The sequence below is a fragment of the Pinus tabuliformis genome, chromosome Q (genome assembly GCF_031772625.1).
Source record: "Pinus tabuliformis cultivar Carrire ecotype Pingquan chromosome Q, CPIR1, whole genome shotgun sequence".
Lineage (NCBI taxonomy): Eukaryota > Viridiplantae > Streptophyta > Pinopsida > Pinales > Pinaceae > Pinus > Pinus tabuliformis.
The window spans coordinates 9379997-9395904 of NC_142296.1; positions in this window are offsets into that span (position 1 = coordinate 9379997).

Sequence of the window (15908 nt, forward strand, 5' to 3'; positions counted from 1 at the left end):
TAATAAAATATTGATTTAACATTTCTTTGTTGTTACAATTGATGATCCACCCCTCTTGCGGCATCCTCGATGACATCTTGAGTACATGACTAGGCCATCAAAAATAAAGAAAAAGAAAAAGAAATCATTATACCAGTTATATCATTAGAAACATCATGTACCATATTGTGAAAACATATTTTTGATGATAAAAATTATTGAGATGAAGTATTTTGTGTCTATGATTAATGAATGAATGTTATATGTTAATGAATTGTTGTTATACTAGTTTCTTTATGTACAAAACCACATATGATTCTATATCAATTTTCTATTTTGCTTGTGTGTATGCATGAACCTTAATGTGTTCCTATTAACTTTTTTTATAGTAGATAGATTCAGTACTGGGGAATGGAGAGTGATGTGAGGGGAGGAAGGGGCCATAAGAGCTTCCACCTTCATGTGGTTGGCCCTATTCAATAGAGAATAATTTAGTATTTGGATAGTCTTGGAACAAACCTCCCTCGTTCCAATAAATGAATAACCAAGTCAATGTTGACTTCATTTCTACTCCGTAAAATTGAGGAATGTTTGCTCCAATATTAGAATAATCCAAGAAATTATCCTTGAAACAAAGAGGGGCTTATTCAAGTATTCATGTGCCTTTGTCTTGTCTAGTTTTTATTTAGTCATAAAAATGTTTATTAATTAATTTTATTATTTTGCTTATTCTTTATCTACCTTTAACACATTTTATCTGCATTGCAAGCATTCTTATTCCATAAAGTTTTCGTCCACAAAAGTAAAATGGTTGGAAAGAAAGTGGACGAATTGTTCCTCTTGAGTAGCCATTCCTTGTCAAGTGTGCACCCTACCTTTTGCATTTCAATTTTGATCCTCCTTTATTGTAAGTTATTTTCTAGTCATTTGTCAGTTATTACAGTGTTTGGAGTCCCAAGAGAAGGAGCTCAGAATTTTTCTTGCAAATTATGTGTGTTTTCAAACCTTTCATTATGCTAACACTATTCATGATTTTCCATGTATGGAAATGCAAATTCCTAGAATATATTTGAAACCTTTTTAACTACTTCCCATTGACAATAGTATTGGTGAGTAGACTTTTGAATGTCTTGATGGATGTGGAAATCAATCAATTGATTCTATTTAGTGACTTATGTTTCTTAGTCTTTTTCTACCTATTGTGGTTCTTTCTTGCAAGCATTCTGTTATTTTTTATTTTTTTTGTAGGTTGGAACCCACAGGGGGGATTTGAACAATTGTATATTGGTGATAAGTCCTTGTATCTTCATCTCTTTCACTCTATGATATGAATCCATTGTAGGTGTATAAGTGTTATTAACAAGCATCAAAACCAAAAAGGTCTTCTATAAGACTTCAAACTGCCAATTCCTCCAATATACAGGTCTTCTATAAGACTGGAAAGTCCTCTGGCTATGCAACACTCTTCCATGTCATCCTTTTGCTACCAAACCCTAGGTAGGTCTTGCAATGCCACTAACATGAAAGAGACAAAGAGAACATAGACAAGAAACTAATCAAAACCATCAATCAGAGAGGAAAGTCACAAAGTACTTATCTTTTGTAAATAATCATCCCCTTCTTAATTCATGGACTACATGCATCCATGTTGTTAGCTTCATCCTATAATTTTGTAAGACAACCTCATTCACATCATTGTGCATAGGTTAGGATTTCAATTGCTTTATAGTAGAAGCAATTAATCCTAGGGTACAAACCCTAGATACTTCTAATTTAACCCTTGGCTAGAGTTCATATATAACCATTCTCATACTTTTCAAAGGTTTCACAATGTTTTTTGACCTTCCAATGGTGACTAGGTTCTCAAACCTTTCCCAATAATATTCATATTGTCTTGGTCATGGTTGAATCCATCACAACCTGTTCATCAAACTTTTTCGAGATCCAACCTACTTTATTTTTATCAACACAAGTTATCATTTCTTCCTTTGATGCATCCAAAATTTGTTTCCTATTTACCATAGCCAATTATCAAGCAAAAATAGCTAGTCAGTGCTATCAAACAATATCTAGAATAATAAATCAACTGAACATAACATAATGGATCAATTATTTCATGTCATCCTTTTGTTTACAAACCCTAGCTAGGCCTTGCAATCCCCTTTGACATGAAAGAGATGAAGAGAACATAGAAAAGAAAGTAACCAAAACCATCAATCAAGGAGGAAAGACACAAAATACTTATCTCTCGAACATAATCAGCCCCTTCTTGATCCATGGAATCCATGTGTCCACTTTTCTAATTCATCCTGCAATCTTGTAGAACACCCTCATTCATAACATCATGCATAGGTTATGGTTTTTGTTAGTGGAAACAATCAATCCTAGAGTACAAACCCTAGATCCTTTTAGGTAAACCCTTAGCTAGATCACCTATTCAAATAATCAAGACCTTGTCTTTAATATTCCTCTGAACACACTCGAGTTCTGGATTCTTAATTAGCAAGATATCGTAATATTTACAGGAGACTCATATATTTTCTAAGGTGATATGCCAAAAACCTGTCATGGAATGAATTTTCAAATTCTTTTATAGAACTTGTCATAGACTAGTCTTGTAACTGGATGTCGAAGGAAATAATTCTTGCCAAGGTCTTACAAGAACTTCACATTTCCATCAAATAAAATAGGTATTAGCCAGTTCACATTAATTCACAGGGTATGACCTCATTCCTTTGGAATATATCATAGAATTACAGTAGTTTATAGTAGTCTTCATAAAAAAATTGGATCATCATGCTTGGGTTATACAGATCTCACATCATAAAGAATATGTCTTAGACTTGCGAAATATAGAACTCAGGTTATACTTGATATCAAAACTTCTGCTCTTTTAGAATTCATACACATTACAAACTTTTGGAGCATAACAAACTTCGATATAACCATAGAGATAAGCTTCGCAACTTCAGCCTTCAATAGCGTGCTTGAACAAAGATAGGAGGATTCAATTTTCTACTTCTATCAATTGATATTCTTCATCTTCCTTCATGCTAGAATAGAGATGAGTAAGCTTTAGATCTGTTCCCTTTTTAGGAGTCAACGAATAAATATTTATAGTCACCATCCCAAGCGAATGGGTTCCTCCAAAATTGAGTCAAATTCACACAAGGAGGGTCATCTTGGCATTATTTAAGAGTCTAAACAAAAAAATATGTTTTCTTTCTTTTTGACCAGGCCATTAATAGCCTAAGCAAAATATTTCTTATGACAAATTAAATATGCTTTTTCTTTTTGTCAAACAATATAAATCATATTTTACAAAGGGAAGTTATTCACTATGAATACCAACCATAGCTACATTCTTCAACATGACTCACTGTCTTTATTAACTGAAGATGAAATTTTATTCACTATTGAAAATTCCCCAGTTATGGGATTTTATTTAGAATAGTTTGAGACTAACAAGGATTTTTAATGCTCCCAATAGTTTGAAGGCATTTTTGTTGTAGCACATATATGGTATGGGTATTGAGACTTGAGCATTTAACCTTTTGTCTTTAGATTTTTGTACAGCATTCATGGACATCTGCTTGGGTTATGAGTGTTGAGAAACACACAAATTTACTTAAATGTGTTACAAATGATGATATCTAGAAGCGTATGCTAATCAAGGACTATGTCAATATTGCTAAGAATCTAAATCTTACACTGGAATAGGTTAACTTTGACCTAAAATTTGATGCTAATTTGATATCACATGGTGGTGTTTGTTACAAATGCTAGATTGTTAAATTGTTTCTTCAATCAAGATGTGGTTTGAAGATTCTTAGTGCTTATTTACTAGTGGTCATGGTTTTACGCGTTAGACTCACATCACTTCAATGCACAATGCATGAACACATTTTGTTCTCTTTTTTTGCATACAATTGTGTGCTTTATTTACTGCCCTTATTGTCATAAATAAGGGAAATGTCATTTCTATTTGCTTTTGAATATGTGCAAGGGTAGAGCTTATTCTAGCTAATCAACTTGATATGATGAGGGAATTGTGGCTAGTTCTTTCCTCATTTATGAACTTTTCTTATTCGTAAAAATTTCATTCCCATGGAAAATTGTAAATATGTTTTTCATCCCCAACATTTTTTGACATATTGTGATCCACTATAGTGTTCTTGCGTGATCTTTGACAAGTATAGAGCATTTTTTGTTGCAATGGTTAGCTATTGGTGTTGTAATGCACATCTTGGTTGCAAAATGCATTAGTGTTCATGATATATATTTTACTTTCTTTAAGGTGCCTTGGAATGTCCTTGAAGATTGAATGAGAAGATTATGAAAATTTGTGTTCTGGAATTTTGTGCCAATTCATTGGAAAATATCTATGGCTCATTCATTGCATTTCTTTATCAATCCTTAATGTTGTTTTCATATCTTGTTTTTCATATTTTTTGTCCATTGTCTTTGTATGCAGTCATAATTTCATGTCAGTGCATTTGCAGATTTGAGCAAGTAGCATTGAATTTTTCATCAAAATATTGACTATTTTGTTGTTGTTTTATATTTACTCTAACTTTGATTGAATTTATACATTTTTATGTTGTATTGATGATGTTTATTTCATGAACATGTGACCATTCAACATTGTATTATACCTTTGCTAATTGACCTTGCAAACTTTTTATTCTTCCATGCTTGGATCACTAGCCAATTCACTTAAAGGAAGTTGTTGCTTTCAATTCAACTTCAATTGCATTTGTTTTGATGATTTTTATTTACAATTGAGATTAAAATTTTAAAAATAGTGGTTTTTATGCAAGCATGTTGAGGTTAACAAGTTTTTCCATGTAGTCATTTAATGTTTCCAACTCATCGGTTTCCAAGACATTTGAAATTGTAAGGAATCTTTGTTATGTTTAGGTGGGTTGTTTTAACAGTAGTATTTAAACTATCCTAGTATTATTTAATAATTGATCTTGTTATAGGTTATGAGGGTATCATACGAGAAAAATAGCAAATATTGTCTAATGCAGAAGGAGGAAACAAAGCCTTATGATCCTAAGGATGGAATGCAAACAAGCATTGATAATGAACAGGATAGTCCTTTGAAGAGAAAGAGGCCTTCAACCAAATATTTTTGTTAAATTGTTGAGTTCGTCGATCTTGCGACAGCCTTCCCCATAGGCAGATTCTTGGATTTATTGAGGTATGTGCCTTACCTCAAGGAGGAGAAGGCCAAGATTTAGTGATTCATCAGTGAGTTGTCGATAGTGTTCAAGGACAAGATTGAATTTGATGAGCCTAGATAACTGGAGGAGGCCTTCTGAAATCTAAACCATTGTTTTGAGCAATCAAAGCACAGATATGAGACTAAGTCAGACTGGAAAGGTAATGCAAAGAATAAAGGAAATTGGGACAAGAAGTGGACAAGACCTCAAGATACAAGTAACAAAGAGAATGAAGCCCTGCATAAGAATTTCAATGCATCTGATAAAGGACACGATTTCGGTCTAAGGAGCAGAACAAGGGTGATGTTTGGAAGCCTTTGTAATGTTGGACTTATGGAGGACAGAATCACAGGAGAGATTGTCCACAATATCGGGGTGGTAGACTACAAATATACAATGCTTAGGAGGCACAAAAACTAGGAGAAGGCCAAGATTCAGTGATTTATGCAACATTGGAGAACAGGCAGGCAGATCACCAGGCGACTATTATTGAGATGGATGATAAGCTTTGTGATCAAGTTGTTTCTATTTTGATTGACCCTAGATCTAATTATAGTTATGTTAATCTTGACCTGGTGGATAAGTGTCGTTTGAATAAAGAAGTGCATGTAGAATATTGGTTAGTGCAGTTGGAAATGGGTACAAAGAAGATAGTTCATCACTGGGTAAGAGATTGTGCATTTGAGTTGAATGGTATGCCTACATTAGCACATTTCAATTTATTTTAGTTGGGATCATATAGTATGTTGTTGGGGATGGATTGGTTACATCTTCATAGGACCAAGGTGGATTGTTATGACAAGGCTATTGAGTGTCTGGATAAAAATGGGGAACAAAAAGTCTTGCAGGGTAAGAAGAAGGCAACATCAGTTAGAATGGTGGCAACTATGCCAGCAAAGCGCAGTCATAGAAAAGGTTGTGTGTTATTCACAATGAATATTTCTAGTGACAAAGTTAAGGAATTTGAGGATGTGGATGTCATGAGCAAGTACCCAATTCTATAGCAGTTTCAGGATGTGTTTCTGGCAGAGATTTCAGAGTTGTCGCCTCACAGGGAAGTAGACTTTTCTATTGAGTTGGTACCAGGGGAAAGTGCCAACATCAAAGGCACCTTACGGGATTAGCACACCAGAGTTAGTGGAATTGAAGTTGCAGTTGAAGAAATGCTTGACAAGGGATACATTAGGCTAAGTGTATTTCCTTGGGGTGCACCAGTGTTTTTTTGAAGAAGAAGGATGGTACTCTCAGGCTATGCATTGATTACAGGAAGTTGAATAAGGTAACCATCAAGAACAAATATGTGTTATCAAGAATTGATGACTTGTTCAATCGGCTGAAGGGAGAAACATTGTTCTCAAAGATTGACCTGAGATCAGGATACCATCAGGTACGCATTAAGGAAGAAAACATTTACAAGACAAATTTTTGGACCAAGTATGTGCATTATGAGTTTGTTGTAGTTCCATTTGGTTTGACTAATGGTCCAGGTACTTTTCTGTGCTTGATGAATAGTGTGTTGCATCCTTATCTGGACAAGTTTTGTATTGTATTCATTGATTATATATTGGTATATTCTAAGAATAAGGAAGAACATGTCGAACATTTAGCAGCAGTATTGAGATTGTTGAGAGAGCAGCAGCTGTATTATAAGCTCATTAAATGTAGTTTATTTCAAACAGAGGTACATTACTTGGAACATGTAGTTTCCAACAAAGGCATAGTAGTAAATCCAGAAAAGATAAGGGTTATCATAGAGTGGGAAGCTCCTAGAATGTGGATGAGGTAACGTCATTCATGGGGTTAGCAGGTTATTACAAGAGGTTCATCAAGATCTTCTCACATATTTCTTATCATATAACTGTAACATCCCTGGTGAAAATTCCATGTAATAAAAGTTAATAAAGGAAAAATAATAACCACGGTTGATGGGACACTTATTCCAAGCTGAATGTTGGGAAAAACATCCTAGTGTGGGTGTTCATTAGTTTATTATGGCTAAGGAAATTGGAAAAGGAAATGGGTAAGGATTTCGAAAGGAAAAATGGAATTTTTGGCATATTTATTTATGAAAATAATGGAAATTAGGAGAAGCGGAAGATGAAAGGTCATAGGTTGCATGTGAGGAGGAAAATGAAGGAAAATAATGGAAAATAAAGAAAATATAGGCCTAATTGATAAAAAGGCTTCTAAGGATCAGTTGGTACCTTTTGTCAATTCAGTTTTGGATTTCTCTCATTATTCTCTCTCTCTCTCTCACTCTCTCTCTCTCTCTCTCTCTCTCTCTCTCTCTCTCTCTTGGACACATACAGTTCTTGGAGCAATTTGGCATTGGATCAAGAAATGCAAAGGCGACAAAAGGAAGGAAGGAGAAATCAAGGAAGAGCAAGATCAAGTAGCTACAACAGGATTCTTTGCAGGAATCGATTTTCATGTGTATTTTCCTTGCCATATTTGGCATGCATGGTATTGCATGTGGTTCTTTTCTGTTATGGCATGGGTTTTTCCAGGTGTGACAGTTTTTTCAGCCTAGCCTTGCCATTTTTGGATAGCCATGGTTTGATGGGGTTCTCATGTTTTGGTTGAGCTGGATTGCTGGATGGATTTGAAGCTGAGTGAGGTGGATCACCAAAAGAAATAATACATGACCTAGTGATCCCTAAACCAAACTATGGATTGTGGTAACGCCACTGGCCTAGTGACATCTAAACCAAACTGTGGGTTGCGGTAAATCTAGGTATTTTGTGCCTAGGTGGGCCTATGAATCCTTTCCGATTAAGGACGGGATATACAGTAAAGCCTATAGGTGGTTTCCCGTGATTAGGCCTAGGAATCCTTGCAAGTGAATGGTGGGATATACAGTAAATCCTAGAGGGTGGAGTCTCGGTTTAAGGCTTAATGATCCCTAGATCGGACTATGGATTGCAGTAAATCCTTAGAGACTAGGAGACAGGAAAATTCCTCACGATGTAGGTCGAGAAATCCAGTGGCATCCATGCTTCTTTTGGCTTAGTTATCTAGTGTAGATCATGGTAAAGCCTGTTATTACATGTTTATTGTGTGGCCTAGTAATTCGGGATGGATTATTGTAAAGCCTGGTTTCTATTAATGAGGGTGAGGTGGTTTAGCCTCGAGATGCCCCGGTTGCTTCTTTTGGTTTGAGTCCCACATTCATGCTTGGAATATGGCATGGGGGTGAATGACTGAAGAGAGAATTGGCTTAGCCATTCTATGGTCAGGTGGAATGTGGTAGTTCCATCCCAGGTTGGCTTTTGCATTCATTAATAAGAGGTTATTTCCTTGACATCTTATGTGTAAATGTATTGGTTTATATGTGGATTCTATGGTTGATGTATCCTTGATATTTATGTTGTTATTACGTTGGTTATAAGCATGTATTATGACAATTATGATGTATGGATCTCCTCATGTTTTGATTTGTAAATGAATGAACAATGTATCTATGACCTAATAGATGATAATGCAAGTAATGATATAAGGGAACAATACTTCTTAGCCATTCTTAGATAAGTATGAAATCCTTATGCTCATATATGTTGTTTAAACATGTAGATTACATATTTGTGACATGTTCGATGAAATGCTTGTCATGGCTAATAGGGGTTCAGTCAAGTCCTTGTTCAAGTAATTGCATTTGTATAGATAATCTTCGGCAAAATCACATAACCAATCTTTTGTCGACGCGTTTCGAACCAACCAGTGTGGTTCATCGTCAGGACAAGTTGAAGAACCAATCCGGATTAGCTGATTAAATAGAGTGTGCAGAGACTCCAACGGCTATATTCCAACGGCTAATTTGACCTAAGGATCCTGGTCAAACCACTAATTTAACTATTAACATTTCTATAAATAGCTAAAACAGTTAAATTTGTTAATTAAATCTAAGATTAAAATCATTTAATAATATGAGTATTGAATAATATCCATGTTTATTATTTAAATATAATGGTCATATATTTATTAGATGATCTATAATTATTATTATTCTAATATTATTTAAGTATAAATAAACGATACTCTTAGAATTCAGTTATCTTAGGTAAAAATATACCATTTTATTATTTATTATTTACATATAATGGTCCTATATAATAGCTAAAACAGGTAATTATAAACATATAAATAGCTGTAATAATATCTAAGGTTAAACTCATTGAATAATATAATATCCATGTTTATTATTTTTTAAGTATAATAATCTATAAATATTATTATTCTAATATTATTTAAATATAAATAAATGTTACTCTTAGAATCTAGTTATCTTCGGTAAAAATATACCATTTAATTATTTATTATTTAAATATAATGGTCCATTCGAAAAATAATAATCTATGTTTATTAATAAATCCATATTTATTTAATAATTCATAATACCAATATTAAATTCGAAAAATAATAATCTATGTTTATTAATAAATCCATATTTATTTAATAATTCATAATACCAATATTAAATAGAATTCTTATTAAAAAATTATTATTATTATTTTTACCGAAGATAACTAGATTCTAAGAGTAACATTTATTTATATTTAAATAATATTAGAATAATAATATTTATAGATTATTATACTTAAAAAATAATAAACATGGATATTATATTATTCAATGAGTTTAACCTTAGATATTATTACAGCTATTTATATGTTTATAATTACCTGTTTTAGCTATTATATAGGACCATTATATGTAAATAATAAATAATAAAATGGTATATTTTTACCTAAGATAACTAAATTCTAAGAGTATCGTTTATTTATACTTAAATAATAGTAGAATAATAATAATTATAGATCATCTAATAAATATATGACCATTATATTTAAATAATAAACATGGATATTATTCAATACTCATATTATTAAATGATTTTAATCTTAGATATAATTAACAAATTTAACTGTTTTAGCTATTTATAGAAATGTTAATAGTTAAATTAGTGGTTTGACCGGGATCCTTAGGTCAAATTAGCCGTTGGAATATAGCCGTTGGAGTCTCTGCACACTCTATTTAATCAGCTAATCCGGATTGGTTCTTCAACTTGTCCTGACGATGAACCACACTGGTTGGTTCGAAACGCGTCGACAAAAGATTGGTTATGTGATTTTGCCGAAGATTATCTATACAATGTTATGGATCACAGAAGTCTAAATTCCTTAATAATTGCATTTGTATCATTATTTGATAGTTATCTTTCAGTTCTAAAAGTGTCATTGAATTCTGGGCAGTGACCTGGGCTTTGGGCCTGAAAAAGTGGCACAAATCCCAGAGACGTAGGCACATGTATGAGGAGAAAAGTCCCCAAACACATGCATACCCATGTTATGGGAGCATCTAGAGCCTCCTCCATGCATGAATGTCCATATCAAGGGAGCGTTCATGGGTTTAATGGTCTAAATCTTCAGCTGGTCTCACGGGATGGTTACCTGAGTAGGTGGGATGGCTCTTGGGAGTTTTTTTTGTTGATGTGGAGGGTTTGTGTGGTGTGTCTCCATCGATTCCACTTTCTTAAGGTCACCTAGGAGGTTTAATCCCACTATAGTGGGCTCTCATCTCATATTTACCTTGATTGGCCAGTTACTTTGGTATATGTGGTATGAGGGTGTTACAATTACATTGTTGCAATAGAAAGGTAAGAAGTTTGAATGGATAGAGGGATGTGCAACTAGTTTTGAGAAGTTGAAGTAGTTGTTGACAAATGCTCCAGTTTTAAAGAATATAGATCCGGACAAAGAGTTGTGATATGTATAGATGCTTGCAAGAGAGGGCTTGGTGGAGTCCTTATTCAGGAAGGACTAGTAGTATGCTATGAATCAAGGAAATTTAATGAGCATGAGCAAAATTATTTGACACATGATCTTGAGTTGGCAACGATCATTTATGCTTTGAGGATCTAGAGGGACTATCTTCTTTCCATGCGGTTCATCATGACGAGTGATCATTGTGGATTGACGTATCTATTTGACCAACCGAATTTGAATTATATGTAAGCTAGATGGTTGGCCACGATCAGTGAGTTCGACTTTGAGATCAAGTGCATTAAAGGTAAAGAGAATAGAGTTGCAAATGCTCTTAGCAGGTGGATACAGGTGAATCACATAGAAGCTATGAGTTCTTATGGGATAGATCTACAAGATCGGATCTTGCAGGCAAGACAACAAGATGACAGGTATATGTAGCTTATGCACAGGTTACAGCAAGGTATAGGTGTTCAGCATGTGGACTATCATCTCACAGCAAATGGCTTGGTCAGATTTATGGACAGGATATATGTGCTAGACAACAGTGAGATCAAGAATCTTATCCTAAGGGAATTTCATGCTAATCCATATTCAAGTCACCCAGTATATCAGAAGATGTTGACAGTAGTGAAGAATTTTTATTATTGGCTGAATTTGAAGAGGGAATTGTCAGAATTTGTGGCTAGATGTTTGGACTGTTAGCAGGTGAAAGCAGAGTGTAAGCATCCATGTGGATTAATTTAGCCTATTCTGATTCCAGAGTGGAAATGGGAGGTCATTTCCATGGATTTGATTATAGGTTTTCCAAGGATATCTAAATAGCATGCTTCAATCATGGTTGTGGTGGACAAGTTGACAAAGGTAGCACACTTCATTCCCGTGAAGTCTACATATTCAGCTAATGATGTAGCACAGGTCTTCATCAGAGATGTAGTTAGGTTGCATGGTGTTCCAAAAAATATTATGTGAAACAGGGATGTGAAGTTCACTTCTAGATTATGGAAAGAGTTATTTATATGTTTGGGTATAGACTTGCCCTTCAGTGCAACTTATCATACACAGACATATGAACAAATAGAGAGGGTCAACAGGATATTGGAGGACATGTTGAGGAGGTGGGAATAGTATCTTCCACTAGTTGAGTTTTCTTACGAAAATGGGTACCAAAAATCTTTGAGGATGATTCCATTCAAGGAATTGTATGGGTAGAGTTGTAATATCCCATAAGTTGGAATGATCCAGTTAACAAGGTGTTGATAGGACCAGACATATTAGTCGAGATGGAATAGGAAATGTAGGTAATCAAGAATAATCTGAAGGCAGCATAGGATAGACATAAAAGTTATGCGACTCAGAATAGGATGTTTAAGGAGTTTCAGGTTGGGGAATAGGTGTACTTGTGCATCAAGCCCACGAAGATCTCCTTGAGGATTGGATCATGTGCCAAGCCAGCACCTTGGTTTTGTGGACCTTTCAGGATTCTTGAAAGGATTGGACCAGTAGCCTATCAACTTGCACTGCCTTTGATAGTGAAATTCCATTGTGTTTTCCATGTTTCATTGCTTAATAAGTGTGTAAAAGATGTTGATCATGTGATTGACTAGTCTGTATTGTAGGTGGAACCAGAAGGAGAATTCCATCCAGAACCTTACTACATTTTGTAGAGAAATAGGCTCATGCTTTGGAACCGAGCAATCGAGCAGGTTAAAGTGTAATGGAAGCACTTTGGGCCCGATGAAGGTACATGGGAGATGGATGATCATATGCAAGATATGTGTCCTTCCTTATTCGTTGGTTGAGCGAATGTTTTGGCATATGTTTTGGTGTTATGTTTGGTATATATATATATATATATATATATATATATATATATATATATATATATATATATATATATATATATATATGGATGTAAATACTTCCATGAGTTGTGTTATAAATCTCCAATAAGCAGTATGGGTGTCATGTCGTTATGGTTTTTATGTTTTTATGTTTCTCATGTTGGTTTGCTTCTCAGCAGGATGATAATTGTAAATATTGCATCGAGCTAAGTTATAAAGCTTCGCGGGTAGTATGTTTTGTTGTTTAGCAGTCTTGTTGGTTGTATGTGTCATTGAACACCGAAGACAATGTTACCCCAAGGGGGAGGGTTCTATAACAACCCTGGTCAAAAATACATGTAATAAAGTTAATAAAGGAAAAATAACAACCAAGGTCATGGGACATGTATTCCAAGCTTAATGTTGGGAGAAAAACATAGTGACATGGATCACTTGTGATTAATTAATGATTATTGAAATTGGCAAAGGCAATGGAAAATGCTTTGGAAAGGAAAAGTGTCATTAATTGGCATTTTATTTATGAAAATAATGGAAATTAGGAGAAAAGGGAGGTGAAAGGTCACAGGTTGCATGTGAGGAGGAAAATGAAGGAAAATAATGGAAAATTGAAGAAAATAGAGACCTCATTAATAAAAATTCTTATGAGGATCAATTAACATAATTTTGTCAGTTTTAGCTTGGAGCTCTCTATTATATTCTCTCTCTCATACTCTTGGACACTTAGAGTTTTCATGGAGAACCCTTGGAGTAGTGTGGCATACTTTGGATTTTGGAGAAAGAAGGCAAAGGAAGAGCAGGGAAGTGCAAGAGGACATCAGGATCAATAGCTACATCGAGTTTTTCTTGCAGGTACCGAGTTGCATTTATGATTTCCTTGCTAGTTTTGGCATGCATGCACATGCATGTGGTTTCTTGGTTATGATATGTCATTAGCATGGAGGATTTCTTGGATTGACGGTGGATTTTCCTAGCCTTTCTATTTCCTGGATAGTTGTTAGGGTCCAACCCTAACCCCTTTATTTTTGTAATAAGCCCAATGGGTTGTTTCATAGTCATAGTTAGTTAGAGGATCAATAAATCCCGCATTAATAATTGTAAGTGGTTGACCCACATTAGAGAAAAGGGACCACAGTTAGTTGTAAATGGGCCATAGTTAATAAATAAAGTGATTAACCCGTGTTATGCAAGGGACCACTAGTAGTTAGGGTTTTGGATGTCATTTAGCTATAAATAGTCTTAGTTAGCAAGGGAAAGATCATCGAGTCTTATTGTAATCGAGCTCTGATCTGCGAGAGGTTTCCCCCTCGATGAGGCAAGTGAACATTGATTATGTTTCTGAAGAATAAAATAATTGCATTTTTTCTCATTTCATTCTGTGTTCTGGGTTATATTTCTTTGCATTTCTGGTATTCTGGAATTTCTCACAGGTCAAGATCATAACAATAGCCATGATGTTGTGGGTATCTTTCCTTTTGTTTTCTTTTTGGTTCTCATGTTACTTATGGTTGTGGGTTGAGCTACTAGTTCTTGGAAGCCTTGGTTGGACAAACACTTTGAAATCCCTATAGCAGCTTGGGTTGAGTTACTAGTCCTAGAAGCCTTGGTTGGACAAATGCTTTGGAATCCCTTTGTGGGTTGAGTTACTAGTCCTAGAAGCCCTGGTTACACAAATGCTTTGGAATCCCAGCAGAAGTACTAGTCATGGAAGCCCTGATTGGAACAAACGCTCTAGAGCCCTGGATAGCTTGGGTGGAGACCAATCTGGTGATGGTTAGGTATGTCCGACTATCAAGTGGAATCATTGGTTGAGTGTTGAGGTGTTTTTGCCTCTGGAATCCCTGGTTTGGTTTTTCTTTAGTGTTTCATAAGATCCCACACTCATGATTGGAATATGGCACAGGGGTGAATGGTTCAAAGAAATACTTGGTTCAGCTAATCTATGGTCGGGTGGTACGTGGAAGTCGCAGACATGGTTGCATTTTGTACATGTTAATAAGATATTCTCTCCTCTTGTATTGATGGTTAAACATACTTGTTCATATGTGGTTTTTATGGTTGTTACATCCTTGTTATTTTTGTTGGTTATATGTTGGTTATATGTTGGTTATGAGTATGTTTTATGACAAACTTGATGCATGGATCTCATCATGTTTTGATTTGCAAATGAATGAACAATGAATATATGACCTAATATATGATAATTCAACTATTGTGATATGGCAAAAATGCTTCCTTACGAATCTCAGATAAGTATCAGACCCCTATGCTCAGATCTGTTGTTGTGACTTGTAGATTACATTTTTGTGACATGTTTGACGAAATGCTTGTCAGGGCTAGTAGGGTTCCAATCAAGTCATTTATAAAGTTTTTGCATTAGTACCTTTGTTTCAATGTTATATATCATTTCTAAAATTTTCATGAATTTTTGGGCAGTGGGCTGATACTTAGCCCTAAAATAGTGGCACAAAATCTGGGGTCGCTGGCTCAAAAATAGTTGAAAAGTCCACAATCACTGGCATGCCCTTGTTGTGGGAGAAAATGGAAGGCCTTAGTCACATGCATGACTTGTCATGGGAGAGGTTGGGGGTCCAAATAAGTGAAATGTCAAGTTTTCTAAGGGGTTGATCACCTGGAAAGGTTGGTTGGCTCTTAGAGGTTTTGTAGCATGTGTGGAAGGTCATAATGGTTTTGTTTGGTCGGTTCCACTTCCTTAACTTTACATGTGGATTTGACTCACATCATAGTAACCTCTCATCACATGTTTACCCCAGCAGACCAATTAACTTGGGTAAATGTGGGAGGAGGGTGTTATAGTGGATGAGATGGGGGCCTTCTAACAGACGGATCAGTACAGCGAGTGGTTTTCTCCAATCCAGTGGAATTGGACAAGGCTCATTGGTTGTGGTGGCTTCCAATGAATGGTTGTTCGTAGAGTCATGATGGAATATTCTTTATAACTAATGATTGCTAGCATATTATCATAGTAGTTGAGTCTTCCAGCTAGTAGGTGTTAGCTCCTTTATGTAAAAATTTGTTCAACACTTAATAAAATATTTGAGAAGCAACAACAATGAGTTGTTTTTTTCCCTGGAGGGGGT